Raw genomic sequence first — 10341 nt, forward strand, 5'->3', positions numbered from 1 at the left:
GGCTCAAGGTCACTGGGTTAATTTGATGACCTCAGGATGAAAACCTTCTTTGGAGCTTTGCTCACCTTTCTAGATGCCAGTGTTCACTTCTTTTTTCCTGCTCTGAAGAGTCCTTATTTGTTTGCAATATCAGTGATGGATTTTAAAATAATTTTAAAGTACGTTATTCAGTATTTTTGGTTATTGTCAGTGGAAGGGCTGCTCACAGTATCTGTTCTATCGTACTGCTGGAAATGAAGTCCAGTTATTCCCATGTTTAAAGATGAGGAAATTCAAGTTTAGAGAGGCCACATGTCTGCCCCAGGTCGTGGGACTAAAGGTGTCAAGGAGGCGGATAGTGGATCCCATGCCAATTGCTCTTGTCACTTCCTGGCCTTCTGAAGACTTTGACAATCAGTTAAAAGGAGTACACATAATAGACATTCAATTAGAGAGATCATTTTCTAAAAGATTTAAAACGTTTTTCCTATTTGGAATGGTACTCACAAATTGATTGTTAAACAATCTTCTATTAAGAAAACAGAGTAGGCATACTCTGTTAATATCTTTTGATTTAGAGACTGACACAACAGGAATTCACAACCAGCTAAGGATTGTGCATGAAATTTTTGCAAGTCAGTTTTGGGAAGTTTGAAAATAGCTTTTAATTTTCAAATGATTTAGGCAAAAATCTTAAAAATAATGCAAAATGATCATTATGTAATTTTGATATTCCCACTTGGAAAGCAAGAATCAAATTATGCAGGTATATTTTCTAAACAGCAAACAACTTGGCAGTTTTTAAAAATAAAGCTTTGTGACTTCGGGTAGCACTTCATACTAAAGAATGTTAGATGACTCCTTTAGTAAATTTCTAGATTTAAGGCAAACTTTTCTCTCCTTCGATAATTCTATGAGTACTAATCAGAGCATATGAGGTGAGGAAAAAGGGACAGCTAATATCATGTACCTGATATCTGGGTGCCAGTTGATATGGTAGCTACTTTTGGTATAACCCTATAATATGAAAAGCAATTATAGGATAATTTGAGATGGAAACCGGTGAAGCTCAAATAATTTCAGGCTGAGAAGAGATGAGCAAATGGCAGCTATTCCAAACATCCCTGGCACAGTTACTGTAGTGTTTGGACAGGGATGTCTCCTAATGTGATTTTATTATGCTCAGGTTAAAGACTTGGGTTTTAGATCAACAATGTGCAAATTTGGTTTATCACCTGTGTTCAAAAAAGAGCTGACAGATTTCTAGCAGGAGACCTTCAGCGTTTGCCAAGAGCACCAGGAGAAACATTATTCTGTTCAGGTCTCTCATAGAACAAAACTCTGACTAGAAATATGAAATTATTTGTATTAGAGACTAAGGCATGGTTAACATTCCAAGAATACTCTTGAAACAGTACTCTTCATGTGTATGTGTCTTTGTGTGCTTACATACTTAAAAGTAAGTTTGCTTTCCATTGGGTGATTTTAGCCCATCCAGGACTTTGTGATTTTGTAGTAATTGTAATCAAAGCAAATGAATCACAGAGAAATACTCATTGTTGATCCCACCCAGCTGGTTCTGTAATCACTGGCACTGCAAAGGATAGGAAACAAATTGTATAGCCTGATTTGTCCTTGTCAGAAGTGCAACAATGCTTAGGACTAAAACCCAAAGTTATACATGACTCTAAAAAGAACAATTTGTCAAGCGTTTCATTGGCACAAATTGAAATGAAATGAGGTCCCGGGCTCTTGGGGTCACTTTGCAACAGGAAGAATTCATTATCTAACTATACACAGAGGAAAATGCCTCACAATTGTATTTGCTTGTAAAGGATGAGTGCCCACATATAAAGCCAAAGTGGCAGAGGTCACTTTGGCTTTATATGTGGGCTTACAAGAAATAAACTACATAAAAGCAAAGACTCAAGTGTCCCTTAGCTGATAGCCTCTTGCTTCTTCCTCCCAGTCAGGGCTGCTTTGGGTCATATTGCTCAACGTATTGAAAGAAATTCATGGAGATGTCTTTGTTGTTTATGCAAAAATCACTTGCACGGGTCCTCCTCATTTGTCTACTGGAAACACAATGTAGTCTTTTCTCTCTTTCTTCCTTCCTTCCTTCCCTCCTTCCTTCCTTCCTTCCTTCCTTCCTTCCTTTTTCTTTCTTTCTTTCTTTTTCTTTCTTTCTTTCTTTCTTTCTTTCTTTCTTTCTTTCTTTCTTTCTTTTTTCTTTCTTTCTTTCTATCTTTCTTTCTAAGCTCTTTATTGGAATATAATTGCTTTACACTCTTGTACCAGCTTTTGAGTTACTCCAAAGTGAATCAGCTGTATTTATACATATATCCCCATATCCCCTCCCTCTGGCGACTCCCTCCCACCTTCCCTGTCCTGGCCCTCTAAGGCATCATCCATCATCGAGTTGATCTCCCTTTGTTATACAGCAACTTCCCACTAGCTATCTACTTTACAGTTGGTAGTGTATATATGTCTATGCTACTCTCTAATTCTCTGCATCTGCATCCTTATTCTTGCCCTGGCACTGGGTTCATCAGTACCATTTTTTTTCGTTTCCGTATATATGAGTTAGCATACAGTATTTGTTTTCCTCTTTCTGGCTTACAGTGTAGTCTTATATGTCTCTCCTCCTTGGGATGAGGGGAGTTTATTACCCATCCTTTGCCATATTCCACATTATTCTGGAGTGTACATTTTCTCTTAAGACATTTTATGGCATTCTCTCCATTATGTGGAGAAGGAGCAGCCTTGAATATTTTGCAGCTCATTGGGTGGCTACTGATAGGGTATTGGTTTCAGTTAAGAAAGTGAAGAGAAAGGAAATGCCCACTTAACACATCAAATCTGAGGATTGCATTTTTCAACATATTTATAAATAATTTGGAACAGAGAATTGATTATTGTATTTTTTGTTGGGCAGAATGGGGAAGATAACAACAAAAATCAAAGACATTTTAAATGAAAAAGAAAAATAGCCTGGCTAAAGAGGATGGATTTAAACAGTGATGGCACAAGGAAGTGAATGTAGAGATCGATTCCCTTAATCTCTTCCCATATCTTAACGCTCCCTAAACTCAGACATCAGGAGGGAAGGACTGAAGAGGTTCACATGTCAAGTTCAGTGGTCATTTTTCATTCCTACCCATTTTCTCTCATCCAGTCAAGTCGCCTAGTCTTTTAAGTTTTTTTTTTTTAAAGGTTATTTTCTAATAATGTGGCCTCTCATTCATTCTCTTTCTTGCTTTTTTATGGTTACTACCATTGATTGAGATTGCATTGAATCTGTAGATCACGTCGGGTAGTATGGACATCTTAATCATATTATATCTTCCAATCCATGAACGTGGATATTTTTCTATTTGTTTGTGTGTTTTTTTAAACTCTTTCAGCAGTGTCTTTTCATGGTTCTCAAGTGTTGTTATAGGTGACTGCTGCATGTTTGTGTTATAGTTTTTCTTGAGTGGTGGGTGACTTTGGACATGATGGTGGTGTCCTTCATTGAGATACAGGATACATGAAGAGAAGCGGTATGTAGGTCATGGGGGAAGCCATAAGCCTGGTGCTGGCTCTTGAATTTTAAATACTAGTGTGGCCTCTACAAAATATGTTGATACTTAGATGCAGAGATTTTGAGCTAGACATCAACGATGGGTAAAACCAAAAGAATGCGTGAAGATGCTTAGAGAATGTATTGGGTTGGCCAAAAAGTTCATTCAGGTTTTTCTGTAAGATATTAAGGAAAAACCTGAACGGATTTTTTGGCCAACCCAATATATACAGATAGAGAGGAAAAAATCAGTCCTTTCATCCCCATCCTCCCCAATAATAAACCATGTAAGTGAGACACAATTCCCAACCCGCTAACCCTACTTCTACTTTGAGATGTTACAGCAGCCGACAGGAAAGGGGGAAACATTGAAAGGAGAATTCAGACAAACAGTACTGTCAAGGGAGCAAAAGCATGGATACCTGCTTACTGTTTCCTTTCAGCAGCCTGAAGACCATATTTAACAATGATGCTTTATCCAGTAAGATCTCCCTCCAAGGGCTTGAAAGTCATGTGATTCTTTTCTCATTTCCCCTGATAGAGATAACTTTGGTCTTGAAAGCTTGGGGAGGAAGAGATTTAGCTCTGTTTCTCCTTGTCCAATCATTTTCTCATTATTCTCTCTGGATTCCAGTTCCATTGACAAACTCAAATGATTTTGTTAAGGCCTCTTTTCCTTCTCCCATAGAATCCAGTCTCCTTCAGATGCCACGTAAGACGTTGAAAAGTGGCATAGATTATCTTCAGTCTAGAATGTTTTAAATGTGATTTGGCATTGAAGGGCCCTGGACTGGGAGGACAAGCAGTTCTGTCATTCAGTCAGTGAAGTGAGACGACAGTAAACAGAGTGAGTCCCTTCAGCCTCCCCCAACCCCTGCTCCCAAGGGATTGGTGGACTTTCTTAATTCCTAAGTATTTCTTGGTCCAATTTGTAACCCTTTTCCATTATATTCTTATGATTTAGATGCAATTTAGATGTGATTGGGATGGAAGAGATGTGATTATGGAATGTTAAATTTTATGTCTAGCTGTTATTAGAATGTAACTTTCATGAGGGCAGGGACCTTGTCTGTTTTGTTCACAACTTCATCTGCAGTGCTAAGAACAGTGCCTAGCATGCAGTAGTCACTCACTAGAGAGTTATTGAAGTAATTTTTGTGGTCAGACCATGTATTGGATATGCGTTCATTTTTGATTTGGAAAATATGGTAACTGTGACCATATGAATTTGCATTAAACACAGTTATTAACATATTTTAATCATTTATTTTATAGTTGCTTTGATGGCTTTTCCTAATATCTTAGTTTACCATTTGACTTTGGGTTTGCCACTGGTTACTGCTATCAGATGTGAAAAGGTAACAATGTCTTTTTGGCAAGTTTGATTTAGACCTTGCATTCATTGTTACTTCTCTGGTCTGCAAAGAGACGTTGATAATTGACCACTGTATTCAAGTCCTGAAAGAACTCAGTGCTGGCAGTTAGGGGTGCCTTCTAGCTGTCACTTTGATTTTGTGGGGCTTGTACTTCAATGCTTTGCCTAGGAGCACTAGGAGAGAGACAGTTTTCCTTTACAGGCTCCCTGTAGAAAAACTTCACCAGTGTAAAAAAAAAGGCACCTACTGACTTACTTTTCATCTGGAATTAATACAATCAGCAACATCTAAAGAAGGTAGATAAAGTATGTTTTCATTTCAATGAGATCAAGATTTAAAAAAATTTTGAGCTACTAATCCCTCTCCCTTCTTTCTGTTACTTTTTCCTCTTTTCTTCAATGCAATGTATGCATCAAAGCTACATCTCTGACATGACCAGAACAATCGGAGGCAGGGTGAAAATGCACTGCATGATGGTTGAACACCACTACTTCACAGAGCAGCACAGACCTAAGATGGGGTTGGCAGTAGTGCCCCATCCTGATTACCAACACACCAGGCAGTGGAATGAAAGGCGTCAGCGTGGATTATCCTGAGGCTCCAGGGGAGTCCTGGAACTTGGTATGCTCTTTAATAAGAGGTAAAAACCCTTCAAGAAAGTCAGGGGCCAAAAAATGGAGGGGATGTGACTGTTTTCTCTGTGGTCAAGACCAATTTCCATCCCCTCATGGTTTTCGGAAATGACTTTGCATTGACAAATGAGATTGTTGGAGCTGGGGGAGTGGGAAAATGCCTGAGGGTTAGGTGCTCTGGCTTGCTAATTAAGTTAAATTTAGACAGTGTGACATGTTTGTAAATGAAATACTGTGACTGTAGAAGAGGTGGCTATGAACCCCACTGCAGAGGCAGAAAAAAAACAAAATCAAAACAATATTGGGGAATTTACATTTGTTTAAATCAACATCAGGCAGTTTTGGCCTGCTATGTCGTGGGAATTGGGCTTATTATTTAAATTGAGGATACCAACAGACTGGAAGAATATACTAACTTGGAAAATGTTTTAGCTTGTGCATTACGCAAAGTGAGATTTTAGAAAATTAGCTTCTTAGGTTGGGTGGACAATCTCTCACCAAATTTTAAAATGGTCTGTTTTAAGCTGGGAACTTGCAAATCCAAAGAGGGAACATGCTCTGTGGACTTCAGTTTCTCCCCTTCTAATCTTCACTTCTGGGATTCAGGAAATTTTTTTTTTTTTTTTTTTTTTTTTGGCATTTATGTCTTTATTAGTTTTGAAGATCAGTACAGCTACTTTTACTTCAAGTGCAGTCATTCACTCCTGCATGTTCTAGGAATCACTAACCCCAAGCTCAAATCAGAGGTGGTTTTTATTTTAATAACATGCAAAGATAAAAGTAGTAAAATGAAAAATAAATGGCACTCCTTCAGGTAAAGAAAAATATTAGGGAAAAGTCAACTATCTTTATGAGGAAACTATTCAAATAGGATCAGATTTTCTTAAAAATTCCTGGTCAGCGTGTTTTACTTTCATTGATAACCAAAACCAGGCAATTTTTGCAGTGGTTTAAATGTTAATAAATGAAGGACCTCTTGTTAGTTTTATATAAGGATGAAAACACATTATCATCTCAATTCTTGGTGTCCACAGTCATATTAACTTCTGGCTTATGTTGAATTGCTATATTATCTTTAGATACCTCTACCCCCACATACGGAATTACTCACTATTCCTTTGAGAAAGATAACTCATAACATGAAGAAAGTAAACTGAAGTTCTGTGAAATTTAAGATGACACAAAAAAAGTGCCCAACAGCCATTTTTCTCTATCTTTACTCTTCCAACTCTTGTTTCTTCTTCTTTGAAACCTTATTAGAAATGCTGCTTTTGCAGGAAAGGTGATTATTACAAAGGCCAAATGCTTTCATATCAGATCTAGTCAATAGTAACTCTGGGTTCTTGGTGATTGCATCTCTCATCTTCATTGCTTGGTATGGAAAACTGAAATATACTTGGAGTAAGGAGCACCAAAAGGAGGCAAGGAACCAAGCTCTGCAGTGTCGGTTTCCTGTCCTGAAGAGGGCAAACTCCAGCAGCCTCATTTGAAGGAGGCCTTCACTATCCTGCCCATGGTAGTCTGCGGTGGGGTGCCAGTTCCTCACCAGGGGCACCGAGGGCTCACTCTCCGCACTGGAGTAGAGTCTCCGCAGCTTGGCCATCTGGTCAGAGTTCACAGTGATGGGCCCCTTCAGCAGGAGCCACGTGATGCACTCCTCTCAGGGTGGCGTGGTGAAGGAGCGTGGTAGGTCCAGTAGTCTCGGCAGGCGGGGAACAGGCAGGATGGGTCGAAGTTTGTGAAGGGCGCCTCCTTGCCCTTTGTCTTAATTTTGTCCAGTGTATCAAGGAGTTGCTGGAACTCGCCTTTCTCACGTCCTATCTTCAGAAAAGTGCCAACCACAGCTACTCTATCAGGTTGCTTCAGAGCACTTCCCAAACTGTTATACTGGAATTCCAGTGAACCGACTGAAGCTCCGCTGCATGTTTGACCCCATCCATGCTGTGATCAGAGCCGTGATCGTCCGAGGAGCCCCAGTGAAATGAAATTGGCGAAGCTGGTAGGGTGCAGCGAGAGGACCACCTCTCAGCATTGACCTGTCATGAGTATCATCAAACACTACCCTGCAGGTCTTCCCATTGTTCAGGATGGTCTTGGCAGAGTCGGGAGGGAATCTTGAGTTCTTGGCTTGTCACTGAAAGTTCTTTGAAAAAGGGGATAGATGGAATTAGGGGAGATTCTGTTAATATGAGATCTACTCCCAAAGACAGCAGGCTGCATACCTCTCCCTTGTTTAGTTAAAATTCTGTGTGGCAGTTTGGAGGCAAAAATCTTTACCTGAACCATCTACATAATGAAAAGTCAGGCCTAGGTAAGAGGGTCTGTGTGGATTGTGGTAGGCGTCTTGGGTAATGAAGGAGTCGTGGCTCATGGTGGAAGGCACTGGAGCGGAGCCGTTAGGAGCTCAGGCTCTGGGACCATTCTGCTTGGATTTGTGTCCCCACCGTGGGTCCTTGGGCCCTGAGCAAGTTACTTAGTGTCGCAGTTTAGATTTTCCAGGGCATAGACCCTCAGATGAGTTTAGCATACAAGTTCCTTATTCTGGAATGTGATTGGTCTGACTCCTGAGGGAAGGAGGGGACAGAAGCATGACTGGGCAGAGGGGCAAGTCGGGCAGCCGTGCAGCGGAGCTCTGGAGCTAGAACAGCCCTGTGGAATTGTCTTGAGTGAGGCAGAGATACCCTCACAGTGGTCAGTCACCCTGAGAGGGGGAGTGACTTTAGTAGAGGCAGCTCTGCTGCTGAGGCATCCTTGAGGGGCTGGGAGTGGAAAGCTCTCTGCCAGCAGCTGGGGCAGTGGTCCTCCAGGAAAGGGAGATCTGGGTGGCATCAGTGTCTGTGACACTTAGCTTCTCTGGGCCTCTCTTTCCTAAGAATATTTATTTAAGAATTAAATAAGGTGATACAGATACATGTAAAGTGCTCAGCACTCTGCTCAGCATGGACTACATGATTGATTTTTGCCATGTACCAGGCAGAGGTTAAATAATTAGCCCGGGCTCTCCCAGGTGGTAACATAAGAAAGACCTCCCTAGCCGCAGCTGGCTGGACTTGCCTTCCTCCTTACTGGACAATGGTGCTTTCCCTGTCCCTTTCCTTCCCCTCTCTTTTCCTGCTTCAGAGCTCCCTCCTCCCACCCATAGCCCCTTTCTCTAGCTTGCCACTTGTCTCTAATGATGGGCTAGGGCATCCGGTTGGGGCAGGAGAGCTGACTAAGTAGTAAGGGTGGAAGAAAGGAGAGAAGAGGTAAATACTCTGGATTGCTCTCTCAGTCTCCAGACTCATGGCCCTCTGCTTTTCTCTCCCACATTTCAGTTTCCATTCCCATTCCCTTGGCTCCATTCTTTATATTTCGTGCCCCATCCTAGGTCCAGAAGTGCAATGCTAAAGTCTTCTTTGTGGGGTAAGATGTTAGTGTTTTCATCTGAAATTTAGACGAATCTTAACTCTAGTTATTTTTGTATGCAAAGATATGTATTGTAGACCTTCTATGGGAAATCTTTTTCTAGTGCCCCAAACTGACATATGAATGAGTGATTATTAAGCTGAGCTGCCTGCATTTTCTTCCTTCTTGAGTTACAAGTTGAATAGCCAATGAGATTTTTTCCTTATGATTTTTTCTGTCATAAAAGTATAGATGGGAATGCTTTTATATATAAATTACTGTACGCATAGTATTCTCAGGAATACAATGAAGTAAAAGAATCTGTATTTCAAAAACTTACAGGCTATTTCAGGGTTGTATTACACAATAAGAAATGGAGCTGAATTTTTAGAAGACTGTGTTTATGTGATACTTAATTCCTCTGAGTTTGCAGCACAAGCTCAAAACTGAAAATTTTAATTGTTGATATTAAATGTAATGTATATACATTATACAGATGAGAGAGAAATAGGAATGTAAATAATTTGTAACAACTCAAAGATGAAATCTATCAGCTGTCCTCAGGCTTACCAAAGCTTTCGCTTCATGACTTTCAGGTTCTCATTCACCCAAGAGTCATAGCAGGTAGAGCTATTTCTACAGCCTCTCTCCTTCTCCTTCTTCTCCTTCTCCTTCTCCTTCTCCTTCTTCATTTCTTCTTCTACAGCCACCCTCTCACTTACTTCTCCCCAGGAGAGGAAGAATGACAATTTCACTGGTGATTTTGAAGGAGAAAATAGGCATGGGCTTTCTATTCTTTCTTTTCTTTTGAGGGGAAGGCATGCTTGTAAAGTGCCTGAGTTCTCCTACCAGAGGGAATCCTGTCCTGAATGCAGTACATCCTAGAACTGAGTAAGTCTAATTGTGGAATTCTGGGTTGTGAAGCACACTGACCCACAACTGTAAATCAATGTAAATCATGTCCTACAATATCAGCTTAACCAGTAAGATGTTGATACTGTGTTTGGATTCCATCTGTCTTATTCTTATCAAATTCCCAACTTGAACTCGATTGGTTCAAAGCCCAGGTGAGGTTAGGCATGTCATTTATCAAACTCCACTTAATCCTAAAGGCTAGGTGTTAGAGTTTCCCAAGGCATTAACTCCAGACTCAGACTACTTCATGCTAGATGAATTAGCATTTATTCAACAACACTGTTTGTGTGTGTGTCTGTGTGTGTGTTTCTTCCCAAGAGAAATTCTTGGGAGGCAGGGATTAGGTAGGAACTGCTAACATGAGTAGAACCTCTTCAATTCAGCTGAACAAATCATTTTTATGCTCTTGAGATGGTGCTAGATGGTGCACAAAGCCCAGTGGACATTGACATTAATAGGACATGCTCAAAGAGCTTTCAATCCTACAAAAGGT

The 10341-nt window shown here is 40.4% G+C and overlaps 1 pseudogene; it reads right to left on the minus strand.

Annotated features, from left to right (window-relative positions):
- Positions 1-7031: 7031 nt before the first annotated feature.
- Positions 7032-7920, minus strand: LOC130843975 (carbonic anhydrase 3-like; annotated as a pseudogene).
- Positions 7921-10341: the final 2421 nt, after the last annotated feature.

Source organism: Hippopotamus amphibius, chromosome 1 (assembly GCF_030028045.1).
Source record: "Hippopotamus amphibius kiboko isolate mHipAmp2 chromosome 1, mHipAmp2.hap2, whole genome shotgun sequence".
Lineage (NCBI taxonomy): Eukaryota > Metazoa > Chordata > Mammalia > Artiodactyla > Hippopotamidae > Hippopotamus > Hippopotamus amphibius.